The following is a 14572-nucleotide window of genomic DNA, read 5'->3' on the forward strand; positions in this document are numbered from 1 at the left end:
TAAACCTTCATGGTGGAGGGAGACAGCCTCCCCTCCAACCTCTCTTGCAGAAACGAGAGCACTGACCCAACTGCACATCTCTGCGGGTCTTCAGATCGAGAACAATACCAATTTGCAAACAAGCGCCACTTTAGGGCGTGAGGTGGTAGGCTACTTAGATCTTCTACATCCCATCCAGACATGGAGGTTCCAGAGGTCTGGGAGCAGATGCCAGAGGGTGTCCCATCCCTGATAAAGAAGGTCCTTCCACAGGGGAATTCGCCAGGGAGGAACTGCCGCGAGGAGCGTGAGATCCGAGAACCAAGTCCATTTGGGCCAGTAGGGGGCCACCAAAGTGACTTGTTCCTCGTCCTCCCTGACCTTGAGTGAGCCTACTTGCACGGGTGCTGTGCAAGTAGGCTCACTCAGGGAAATGCGTATTTGCGCAGCCCCCGTGGGTGTTTCAATGCTTCTGTCCTGAGGGGAGCCTCCGATAGGGAGTACCAGAGTGGGCAACGGGAGGTCTCTTGGGAAGCGAAAAGGTCTACCTGTGCTTTGCCGAACCGCTACCAAATCAGCTGGACCGCCTGAGGGTGGAGCCTCATTCTCCGCTGAGCATACCTTGTCGTGACAGCACGTCTACTGCCATATTGAGGTTGCCCGGTATGTGGATCCAGATGGAGGGATCCAGTCCAGCCCCACACTGACGACCATCCCAGGCAAGCATGTTGGCCATCTGCGCATCAGCCTCAGACTAGGCGTGCCGACCCAAAGGTGGCAGTCCAGTCGAGTCTTCCATGTCAGATTCGGAATGCTCTCCAATGCAGCAGCGAACTCATCATCCAGCTTGAGGGGCTCGAGGGAGTAAACAGACTGGCCGTGAGGCGAGCCGCTCTCACCTCGAGCTTGGACGAAAGTTGACAAGCGTGGGGGGGGGGGGTGGTTTGTGGGTATCTACCCGGCGAAACCGAGATGCTGCCATACCCAAATCGCCTACATCGCCAGCCGGGTCATCCTCAATCCTGTGGGAAGGAGGAACAACGCAGGGGGCAGCTGGAGTGGCATTCCTCTTTAAGAAGGAATGCCGCGACCGCAATGTTGCCGTGGTGAGGTTCTCGCAGTGAGAACACTAACCATCCACAAACGCTGCCTCAGTGTGATCGCGGCCACATGCAAGTTCCACATGCAAATTCTGTCTCCCAATTTCTCATTGGCCATTCTCAAGTTCAGAGGTAACCGAGGCTTTCAAGAAAGTCCCATAGTGTCACTTCAATCGACACAACGTCGAAGTGAGCGACAGACGGGGAACTCATAATAAGACATATCCACACAGAGTACCCACAGGTTGAGCGATAGCTGCCAATAAGAATAAGAAGTCAGAATAAGAAGGTCAAGTTAGTCAGGTAAATATTTAAGAATTAAGGTAGTGGCAAAGATAAGAAGAAATATACTGTCATTGTCTATAAAATTTGGAGTGAGTTGCTTACAAAAAATTGCTCTGTACTGTTGTGTCATGCCATTAATTTTTCATGCTTTGATCCTAAATAAATATAAAGATATCAAGATATACAATACAGACGAATAATGTTCAGATTGACACTTATTTATAGATCTTTTCTGTTCTGTTGAAAATGTTATTCACAAATGTATGAACCATTTACCATGGGAAGCAATTATTTCTGCCAATATACCATAGTTACTGCAATTATTGTTATTATAGAACTTGAATTTCATGTGATCACATTCAAACTGTGTAAAATGCTTTTCTCGAGAGATATATATATATATATATATATATATATATATATATATATATATATATATATATTGTACTGTGCAAAAGTTGTAGGCACTTGTGAAAATTATTGCATAGTGAGGATTTCTTCAAAAACAGTACCATAAATAGTTTTCATTTTTCAATTAACATCATCCAAAGTCTTGGTGTGAATAATTCTCCTAGGGACACCTGGACACAGTATTTCTTAATTGTTGGCATATAGGTTATTCCAAGCTTCTTGGAGAATTTGCCACATTTCATAGATATATTTAGGCTGTCCCAGATGCTTCTGTGTCTTCATGTAATCCCAGACTGACTCGATGTTCAGTGGGGGTCTCTATGGGACCATGCCATCTGTTGCAGGGCTACATGTTCTTCTATTCTATTGTAGTCTATTTGCGGAAGGAAAATCTAAAATTTATATTACATATTGACACACTAAAGATATAAATAACCATTTTAAGACAAATTTATTTGTTAAACTTCTTATGTGCCTAATACTTTTGCACTAAAGTGGTATATATATATATATATATATATATATATATATATATATATATATATATATATATATATATATATATCAAAAGTGACCCACAAGAGGTTACAAATATTTGTACTAACTATGGTATTTTTGGCAGAACTATGATTGTCAAGGTACATGTCTGTAGGGGTTACAAAATATGACACTGTCCACTTCAAAATGGATGCAACTGGCTTGATCAATGTGACGGGGCGCATGGCTATCGTCACGGCAGCGATATGCTGCCTATTCTAGTACACAAAGACTGAGTGCAATTGTGACCTGTATGTGTTTGTCTAGCACATTAATGTCTTCTGTTAATCTGTATACTGTTATAAATCAGTGGTTAACCTAGCCTTTCACTGCAAAACTCCATAGTTATCCCGTAGCTTTTGTGTGCACACTTTTAACAGCTAATACTAAGGTGATTTATATGCTATAGCTACTTTTATCAATACATATCTTGCTGTTTGAAAGAAAATCATGTCATTTACGTTACAGTCATAATCAGTTACAATAATCACGTAACACATGTTTTTAGTATGTCTCCATTTATTTAGTTTAAGAGAAACAAAGCTTTGACATACCATCTTGGTCATACTGGCGTCTCCGGTTTGTTTGTGTAAAGGGAAATGTGCCGCAATTGTGGGGTTTAAATGACGCTATGACTTCCGGGTCAATAGGAAATGACCCGGAGTTTGAGTTATTAATTTGTAGCTGTTAAATATGACTTGTTGCTTGCCAATTGTTAGCTGAAACTGTAGAAATAATATTCTGTAATTTTCTAGTTTTATAGAGGTAGTATTTCTGCTGTTTTTAAGCATTTATGTCTTTGTCATCTGAGCCACCCTTGCACCATAATCATGTGTTGGTATGTTCCAATTCCAGGGGTGACCTCAGGTCTATAAAGTCTAGTATTGTCATTCTGTCAGGAGGAGCGTGGGTGAGCAGACATAAGTCTGTCTTTGCTCTAATTATAGTGACTTGTGTTAAGGTCAATTTTCAAACAGCTGTAAAAGTTTGATTGTTGAAATTTTTATTTTTCTTTGTTTTTTTGACTCTCATGTCAATTTACTTTATTTACTGAACAGTGTTATTTTTTATTTATTTATTTTGTTTTTCTTTTGTTAATTTTTATTGCCTTTCATTGGCCTTAACTGGGACAAATAAAAAGATCCCATCTGAACAAACTCATCCAACCTCTTCTGAGTGCTTTCATCTGCTCACGACGATTCAGTCACATCTACCCTTAACAATAAATATCAACATATTTGTATTACTTATCTCTACAACTTGAGATTGTGATGTTTGAGTCTGTCTATAGCACAATTTGTAAGTTATACAGTTATAAAAAAAAGGTTAATAAATAAAAGGATATAGCAAATACCGCATATTACATGGTTTTGTATGTGTGGGTCCCAGGTAAACACAACATTTCTAATTTTGAGTCCTGGGAAGAGAAAATTTAAGAACCCCTGCTTTAAAGGGATAGTTCACCTAAAATTCTGTTGTCATTCACTCACTGTCATGTTGTTTAAAAGGAGGTTTTAGGCAGAATGAGAGCCACCAGACACAATTCAGTTTTATTGTATGAAAACTTTTTTTTTTATTGTATGCAATAAATGGTGAATTAGACCAATATCCTGACTATCCATGGAAGAAAGTACCTCATAAGGGTTTAGAACAACATGAGGGACCATAAATGATGACAGAATTTCAGTTTTTGGGTGAACCATCCCATTAATTCAAAATTTAGCTCAAGCAGTGACCAATACCTTTTATCAGCATTCTGTCAACAGCAACATCAGCACTGTAAAATAAAAAGAAAGACAAAAAAGTAGTCAATGATCTTGACCTTTCTGTCTGACCTCTTATCAGAAAGAAAGAAATAAGTATGTTAAATAATCCAATCGTTATGAGTCAGTTATAAATGATTAAATTTCCACTGGCATCTTGTGAATCCAATTACCTAGTACCTAGAAACCAAACAATTAACTTGCCAGCCGAACATCTAATTGTGAAAAACCAAGATGGTAGATTTACAATGTCAAGTAATTACACAACAAAAAAGCTATGTTGGTTAAGATAATTTTCGAAGAGAAGAATTCTCCTGCTTATTAGCCAAGACTGATGCCTAACAATAATGCGGCTCTCCGGATCACAGTGGCATTTACTTGATATAATGCCCTTAACACTGGCAAGCACTCATTAAGATAAAAAATGCCCAACTTTTCTCACAGCAATTATTTTGGTATTCTGTGATGTAAAATACATGCAACAGAATCTAAACAAACCAAAAAAACAAAAACTCTGTGGTGTGGTTGCATAAGATCTAAGTAAACACAGGGCAAAGTATAACTAACAGCAAATACAAATCACTAAATTATTTTGATGTTAAGGCAGGTGTTGGGAATTGACACGGTTTTCTTATAACTTTCAATTTTAATTAATGATAAGAGATGATAAGAGAGTTTTTTAGGATCTCAGATACAAAGCACTAATTAGTCAAGCTTCATTAAGTAACATTTACATTTTATGGCAAATGCAGCTGAAGGGATGCACATCTTGAAATAAACACATTTTCTTCCTGTCAGTTATTAAAAACACTTCTTCAGTTTGTTGTAATTCGTTCACAGTTGAAAGCCTTAGGTTTAGCTTAGACAGAGGTTTCAGAAAATGGAAATGAAGGAAGGAAAAAAACAAGAAAGATCTTAATGAACTGGTGACAAGTTGCAAGAACATGCTATCTTAACCGTGCCATTAGTAAATGACTTATTCTACGGAAATAGGACATGTGATATACAAGACACAAACTCTTTCTTGACCATTTTATCTTCACTAACTACATGTACTGCTAATAAATCATCAATAATTACATATATTTACATATGTGTTTCTAATAGTTCACATCAAAATTGCTCAGGGAAGATGTGGAAAGACTATGCTAATTATATGTGAAAGTGCAAAAAATGAACAACTCATTAACCTTTTGTATGGAAAGATCAGAACACAAAGTAGAACCCTGGGGACAAGAATGTGGTGCTTCCTTTATGATTACATATTTTAATTTATATTTTGATTGATCATGCCACTGAATGATGACCAATTATCTTTGAGTTCAGCCAGTCTAGACCTAAGAAACTGATGAATTCAATTAAGCTCGAAAACACCTTTCAAATGCCCTCCAATTAGGTGGCAATTAATTGAGGAGGGAATGATCTAACATCAAAGAGCTTGTCCCTGCCTTTAATGAAAGCAAGCCTGTGATGTTCCTCAGAGAATGTTTAAAATGAGGGAGCATATTATTCCATCAGTCTAATTGAAAGATGCCTGAAAGGAGACTGAATGTGAGCTATGCTAATACCTTGAGCTCCTCCAGACTGGGCCTTTCCATGCTGACCATGGCCGCCAGGATTTAGTCCTCCAGGCCGTCCCGTGTCTGAAGTTCACCAGTGTGCATTGAGCCTAAAGCTCAGGTTGGTAGTGAGGGTTTTCCAGCTTGGTGTGAAGCATTAGTGTGAAGGGTTGTACTCGCACTCCTTGTCTCCAATATTTATGTAGCTATTGTGGATTAAACAAAAATGCTTCAGAAGAACCATCATGCACAGTTCAACAGCACGTGAGAAGTATGTGGCAGCGATATAACATAATCACAGACTTCAAAGCAGCTCATCACTCTGCTGTGAAAAACACTGCCTTTCATCCGGGTGAGCTAAACACATTTTATTTTTGTTTTGAGGAAAACAACATCTCAGCAGAGATGTCTCTTTTGAGGATGTAACATGATCTCTCAAACGGGTGAATATTCGCAAAGCTGCAGGTCCGGATGGCATTCCGGGCCGCACTCTCAGAGCATGCATGGATCAACTAGTGGGTGTTTTAATGGACATTTTCAATATCTCCCTGTATGTGGGTCTTATATGCTTTAAGACATCCACCATTGTGCCCATACCAAAACAGTCAAAGAAACAATGACTAGTGTCCTGTTGCCCTAACTCCCATTATCAGCAAGTGCTTTGAAAAGCTTATCAGAGACCACATCTGCTCTGTGCTGCCTGCCTCACTGGACCCACTACAGTTTGCTTACAGAAGCAACTGCTCTACTGATGATGCCATTGCAGTTACAATACACACTGCTCTTCCCCACTTGGAAAAAAGGAACATATGTGAGAATGCTGTTTGTAGACTACAGCTCAGCATTCAACACCATAGTGGCCTCCAAGCTTGATGTGAAAGTCTGGGCTCTGGGCTTGAACAGCTCGCTGTGCAGCTGGATCCTGGACTTCCTATCAGGCAGATGCCAGGTGGTCAGAATGAGCAGTAACATCTCCTCACCACTGACCTTCAGCACTGGACCCCACAGGGCTGTGTTCTCACCCCATTCCTGTATTCCCTGTACACACATGACTGTGGCAACACATAGCTCCAACGCCATCATCAAGTTTGCTGATGATACGACGGCGCGAGGTCTGATCACTGACAATGATGAAACAGCGTATAGACAGGAGGTGCACACTCTGACACGATTGTCAATACAACCACTATACAACCTTACTGCACATTTATATATTATTTTTATTGTAAATTGTGTATTATATATTGTGTGTATTGTCTACTGTACAATGTATGTTATTATTTTTATATTGTGTTATGTGTAGTTATGTGTATATTAGATGTGTAAATTGTGCTGTGTAAATCTGATGTTAATTGTAAATTGATATATGTCTCATCACTAACATGCTATGTTACTTGGAACTGTACCAAAGTCTTTCACCCACTCTTGCACCTGTGTATATGGTTGAGTAACAATAAAGTGAATTTTATTTGATTTGATTTGATCATGCAAGTGAAGTTTTAAACACCCCATGAAATCCAGATTTGACTTTTGTGGCTTTTAGTCGTACTATAGCTAGTGCACTGCTAAAAGTTGACAAAATGCATTTTTAGCAGGCACACGTTTAATTTACAGTCTTTCTCTTCCAGGAAAATTGTTTTCACTACAAAGCCAAAATGCAGTAAATACGGCAACAGGATAAATCAAAGTCTGACAAGTGTCCTAACCTTATGAGATGGGATACGATCTGTCAGATGGCAATTTGTCTGTTCACACTAATAGTGAAACTTGGCACAATAACAGCAAATCTGAACATATTTGATGTTTAACGTACTATTACAATGAACTGCATTTTGGACCAAACAAAGATCACAGTGGGCAGTACTAGGCATAATGCAGCATAAACTTGGGCTGGGAATTGCCACAGACCTCCTGATATGTATTTTTAAGTATTGCGATTCTGTAAGTATTGTGATTTGATGTTTTGATATATTAAGCTGTACTAACTGCTTTTTCTCAGAAAGAAATGTGTATTGAAGAACAGTTGTGTCCAAAATTACAGTTTCATTCTGTAATACAGAATTTGCAGGTAAAAGGAAGGGATGTGCAAAACTACCAATTTAAAACTACCATTCAACCAGTTTGTGTATGTCCGAGCTATTAGTCGACTAGTTGGTGTAAAGGATGTATGATTAGGCTGCATTATGCCCATGTTACCCAATTAGACAAGTTTCATACGAATATATGAACAAGCACAGCCTTTTAATAGATCTCATTTTAAATGTTACAATAAAAACTATGCAATGTGTGTACATTGGTATACATGCCACATATCTTTGGAAAGCAAAATTTCTTGTGATTCTATTGATATAAACCATTTTAAGATACAATCACAACAGCCGGTACAATCTATATCTTTGTCAGACCACCAACATATAAACAAACAATAACAAAATGTAGGCAACTCACCTATGAAACCTCATAGCAGTCCACTGATCCATAACATCCTGAACAAAAACGGTGTTGTTACATTGTCAAATGTCCAAACAATCAAATTAAGTAACATTTTTAGTCCAAATCACATTAATACATCAATAAATACCCACAGACTCTTGTTGCATCATTTCAAAGTACCCGGCAGCTGTCATAGCTTCAGTTAAGATATAAACATTTCCTATATCCTGGATCAAAATGGATGCTGCACTCTGACCTTTCGATTGACACCTCATTTGACCCAATAGGTGCTTCCATGTCCTGTCCATAGCCTTCAATAGCCAACCACATTCTGTGTCAAATGTAAGTTCCTCCCCCCATTCCTTTGTGTAAAGATCAAGCCAGTTACAGCCGGGTGTGAGGATGACTGGCGCTTCATATAGCCAATGAAATTCTGAAAACAATGATATGCGGCTTTAGTGGGAAGTTTCAAGAATGTTCTAAAAAGTGTGTGCGTAATGTTTACTTGCTAGCACGAGGTGATTCGTGCATCTGTGCGTATACGAATAGTGTAATTTTGGAACTGTTTACACAGTTGGAGATTGAAATATGGCGAAACGGACCAGGAAAACAAGATTTGCGCTCCAGGATGTGATAGAAGAATGCATTCGGTGTGAAAGCGATGAGTCTGGAGATGAAATTTCTGAATTTTCATATGTTGATTCCAAGGCAGAGGAAATGTTTATGGAGGGAGGAGACATTACTTATTTTATAACATATATTACTGTATATTCTGCATAAATAAGCTTTAGTTTGAATAATGAATACACGTTTTGTAATTACCTGGGTGTACCCTTAGAAAAACAAGTGTAAAATATAAATTTTTTGTGGTATTGTTATGAAATTTGAACTTGGACAAGGTAAGGCTTCATGCTGTGATCCCATTGTGTTCTCAAGCTAATAGCTACAAGTTATAGTCATCTGCAGGCATCTGTATGCAAAAAACAAATTCAGGCAGAAAAACAAACTTCTATTTCATTGTGTTCAAACTTCTATTACTCAAAATCAGTAGCAATTACAGTAATTCTGACTGCTGAGAAAAAAACGTCAGAGTGTCACCTTTCAAAAGTGACCAAAACAATGCATGTACTCCAAAATGTTCAAGAACAGCTTTAAATATACTTTGGGTATGCCTTGATTAGGCGTTTTAGGCTAATTTTACAGGATTGGGAAGAAAGGGTAACTAATGGATATTCAACAAGTAAATAGGCTCAATATCTATAGCCTCTCGTCCCACAAAAATTTTAATGAAAAAGTGAGAAATATGAAAAGCTGTAATACCATGCACCACAAAACAGCTTATGCGCAGGGTGCAGAATTATGGACTTCAAAGTAACCAGAGTGCTCAAAGTCAAAGGGTGACCCTCGCTCCGCATTCAGAAGTGCACTGCTGTTAGATTATAAATATTGTGGGGTGCAACATGTAGTTTATGGCATTGAATAGTTTGATGAGTCTTTTTACTGCTAAACTATTTATTAATGCAGTGTCAGACAGAGTCTGCAACACATCACAAATCAACCTGTATAAAGGATCATTACCCACAGCAGAGGTTTTGACTTCCCACAGTGAATAAGCGGCACTTCAATGGCTGTAGCAGCAGTGCATTAAAGGAATGCATGTTAAGAATTAAAGAAATTAAACTTCTCAGAGAGAAAACCTATTCGTTTTGAACTCTGCACAAATGTAGCTTCCTATATGTATCTATCAATCATTGTATTAGCATTAAGCTATTAAGCTAAGCGTGTACTTTATAAAAAGAAATGTCATCAGGTAGACAACTTTCAAATCGTTTGTCTCAAGAATTGTAGTTTATAACAGAATACATTTTCACACCACCCCTAGCAGAAACAGAAACAAAGTGCTTGACAAAATGTCCTGTCACTTGTTGACTTATTGCGTTGGTTAGGACATGGTGTAAGATAACCAATTTTAATTATAACTCAATTTTGACAATGTGTAGTTACTGTGTTTGGCCTATGCAGGGCAGACTTGATAACTAATTTTCCACTCAGGGGCATTCACTGTATATAGATACACACACACACACACACACACATATATATATATATATATATATATATATATATATATATATATATATATATATATATATATATATATATATATATATATATCCCCGTTTGTCGCTCACTTCGACGTTGTGTTGAAGAAGCGACACTATGGGTCTCTCTTGAGCGCCGAATATGCCTCTGATCTATGAAAAAGTCCAAAGAGAAGTTGGCAGACAGTATTTACATACCCCGCCCCCGGACATACTGGTATAAAAGTGGGGAAATACGTCGAGTTCATTCAGAAATTTTCTTCGGAGCCGATGGTTGTGTGTGCAGTCACACACCTGTTCCTGTTCCTCTGACGCTTTACCTGCTGTTGGATCTACGGCGCACTTCTCCTCTGCACGGCAGTGCAGTTTGCCCCTGGGCGCTTAAAAGAGCATTTCACAGCGGCGTTGAATGTCCTTTTCAGGACGCGTCTTTATAAAGATGCCTTTCCGCCCCTGTGTAGTTCCTGGATGCGGTAGAGTGCTCTCCGCTTCAGAAGGCCACAGGCGCTGTCTCGTGTGTCTAGGCTGCGATCACACCGAGGCAGCGTTTGTGGATGATTCATGTTCTAACTGCGAGAGCGTGACCATGGCAACGTTGCGGTCGCGGCTCACTCCAGCCACCCCCCCATTGCTCCTTCTTCCCACGGGATTGAGGACGATGCGGCTGCCGATGGAGTCGATCTGGGGACGGCAGCGGGTGCAGCTCTGCCGGGTATGCCCCCTCGGACCACCCACCCCCCGACATGCTCGTTGACTCCCGTCCGTGCTCGAGGCAACAGCGGCTCACCTTACAGCCAGCATGCCTATCCTCTGGAGCTCGAGGTGGATGAGCTCGCCGCTGCATCGTAGAGTGCGGAGTCTGACGCGGATGACTCCCCTGGGCTGCAGCCTTCGGGCCAGCACGCCCAGGCTGAGGCTGACACTCAGATGTCCGGCATGCTTGCCGGGCCGCCACCAGTGTGGGGCTGGACTGGAACCCTCCATCCTACCTCCGTACTACCTGCTCCGCCCTGCTGCTCCGCCCCGCCGGGTACATCAAAAATAATCGTCCCCTTGGTGCCCCTAGCACGGAGCTTGGATGCGTGGCTTTCACTTCCCAACCCGTCACGCTGGCTGGCCCGGAACATCCGACTCGGTTACACAATTCAGTTTGCCAGGCCTCCGCCCCCCTTCGCGGGCATCCGCATTTCCGCAGTACTGAGCGAGCATGCCAAATCCCTGCGCACGGAAATCACAACAACATGTGTACATGTGTGAAAGTAGATCAAGATACTGCATGTTTTCCAGTAAGAAGTTACCTTTTTACGATGCAGCATATCAAAATGATGTAGTGATTAAAAAAGGGAAATATTTAGTAAAATGCTGCTGTTCATAATTATGTTTTCACACAGTTATATATAAATTAGATTGCATTTTAGTTTTTTTTTGTTGTTGTATTTAATGTACATTTATCTGTTCCAATTTAACACTGTCACCCTAATTGAAAAGAATTAATCAAATTTAAATACAATTCAAATGATAAATTATAGAATTGGATACTTTTATACTTAAAAAAGAGATCTCCCTTTAAGTAGCTCCGCTGTTTTTAGCTACCTTTGATTAGTAGTTTGTGCTGTAGTTAACAAATGTAAGTGTAGCTTTTCTGGACTTTATCTTTAAATTGTAAGTAGCTCTGCAATTTACACTTTCAAAGTACACTGTTTAGTGTAAACATCCTGTGATTCAGGCATCAGTAAATGGACCTTGATTTGGTAGGACCTCCATGTGTTTTCCATCAGCTCAAGTTGGTAACGTTTTGTGAAATAGCCCATATAGAAAACAAATGATGTAATGAGGAGCACATCCCCATAAAGAGTCCTCTCCTGGTTATTGAAGTTATTCACTGCTTCAGCCACTCATTCTCAGATGCAATCCCTCTAACCTGAGACAGACAGGACTCTGTTAATTAAAAGACATGCATGATGGATATTAACAAAATAGAATAGAATAGAATACAAAGGACCAGGACACAATACAATACAGTACAATGTTGCTATAGTATGATGTCATGTTTAGTTTCAGGGACAGTCTCCCTGGTGCAGACAGTGGAGGGCTCAATGGTGATAAATAGGATCATCCTGCAACTATTTGTTTAACAGCTAAGATTTTTAAAGGTAACGTATATTTTTTTCCAAAGTTGACATATTTTTTACAATCCAAGTTTAATGTGCACACACAACTTTAATTAACTAACTGAACTTACAACTTTAAGATTACCCTGAAAAACACAATGGCCCTGTGGTGCTTTCACGTGGTTCTGTTTGTTTGAGTGGTCCAACATAGAAATCGACTCATGTTTTTGCCCCCCCAGCATACAGGTCTCTTGTTTAGGTCACTGTAAGACAATGGAAAAAAATTGAAATATTCCCAGATCAAACAATAATTTTAATTAATTACTATCGACAGTGTGCTTCATGCAAAAACTAGCCTTGTTGCATGTGTTTGTTTATGTGTTTTTCTGCTGACTTAGTATTACTGCACGCTTGAATGGACAGCATAAATTACTTTTAGAATTAATTATATTTTTCTTTTTTGCCACTTTTTAATAAAAAGTATGTTTTTGCTGGCTCATCTAGTGTTTTTTTTTTTCTTAATTAAGATATGAAACACCAGCCACGGGTTTAATTTGAAATGTATGCATATAGAGTTGATCAGAGCAGGGATTTAATCACATCCGGGGGGAAAGCAGAGATTATGCATGTGTTTATGTATTTGTGTGTGTGTGTGTGTGGGGGGTGACTTACTAGGTGGCTGACAAGAGTGATGGTACATGCTGTGGTCTCAATCTCCTGTTGGCACGTCAGCTTTTCTGCTGTTTCTTTTTCAAACTTCACCGTCAGCTTTGCAAAGTTCTCATTAAGGTGCCGTTAGAAGAGGACTGAACAGAAAATGTAAAAAAGGAAAAAGAGAGAAAAGGGGTAATTAAGTTTTTTTTTTATCAGTTGCTTGGAGAAACAACTCAAGTGGTCTGGAAAAGGTTAAGTTAAAAAGTGAAGAAAAAAAAAAGAAAAAAAACCTCAAATGTAGTTTGGCATGACATTTAATCAATAAAATATTCTGTTATTACAATGGATAATTTTTTAAATAAAGAAGTTAATGCTGTACAGTAATGTTACTATGGTTAAAGGGATAGGTGAACCAAAAATATAAATCTGTCATCATATATATTCAAACTCATGTTGTTTCAAACTCTTATCACTTTCTTCCATCAGCTAAACACAAAAGGAAATTTTTGGCAAAATGACAGGCTAAGTCACCATTCACTTTTGTACTACTAGCCACGTATAGAACAACAGGTATAATAGCCAGCGTGGGGTCGCTTTAAGTGTTTTTATTTGAAGAGACAGATAACAGCACAATAAAACAATACAAACATCCCCTTCGATTTTCAATTTCTTTTAAACAGTCAGACCCCACATCTGATCCTCATATAATAATAAATAAAACAAACAAATATACATTAATTACAAATACATTCTGGATATTTTGAACATGTCTTTTAAATCATAAAATGCTAAATGCCCCTCTCTGTAATAACGTTTTTGATGCACCAGAGCCTGTTGAAGACCCAGACCAACCTCCGGCATTCTCTCAGCATGAGGGACTAACCGGACGTGCAATATGGGATGCAATTCTTAGAAACTACTTTTGACTGGTTCATCTCTGATGATTGTGTCATTGTAATTAATATACAGTGATAAATGACAGTTACAATTTAAAATATAATTTTTGTTTGATATTGACAGCTTTTTGGGGAATTATTTAAAAGGGAAAATATTTTTTACTTTACTGTACTGAAAAGCTTAATAGGTAGCCTAATGTCTACTTTATCTACTTTATCATTGAAATGGTTAAACAAATTAAGTGCAAAATATAAATAAATATATATATATATATATACTGCATGATACAAATGTTGTATTATTTGACCAATTTTTAAGTTTTATTACATTTTGTTCCTGAAATCCATCCTGAAACCATCCTTCTGCTGGGATCAGGATAATCCTGATATTTTGAACAACACATACTGAACATTTGATCCAGATCAAAACCAAAACTGGATTACGTGATCTAATCCGATTTCAGAATCCTTTTTTTGTCTTTTGAAAAACCCATTTTCAAGATTTGTTCCAATCCGATAGCCGAAATCCAATCAGATTTCTTGGGCCCTGGAATTTCTTTTTTTTTTTTTCATTTGTTTTTCAGATGTGCTCTAATTCATACAGTATAAATACACACTAGACTACTAATATGTGCTTATTTTGTGTATTGTGTACTTTGTTTTGTGTCAAATCACTTTAATTGTATCCATCAACAGTGCATGGGCACTTTAATTCAGCGTGAGCAGTGCTGCAAAAATACTC

At 38.7% G+C, this 14572-nt stretch overlaps 1 pseudogene; it reads right to left on the bottom strand.

The window, feature by feature from the left end:
• LOC127633193 (dynein axonemal heavy chain 9-like) overlaps positions 1–14572 on the bottom strand; it is a 184909-nt pseudogene that overhangs the window by 53337 nt on the left and 117000 nt on the right.

This window comes from Xyrauchen texanus, chromosome 40 (genome assembly GCF_025860055.1).
Source record: "Xyrauchen texanus isolate HMW12.3.18 chromosome 40, RBS_HiC_50CHRs, whole genome shotgun sequence".
Taxonomy (NCBI): domain Eukaryota; kingdom Metazoa; phylum Chordata; class Actinopteri; order Cypriniformes; family Catostomidae; genus Xyrauchen; species Xyrauchen texanus.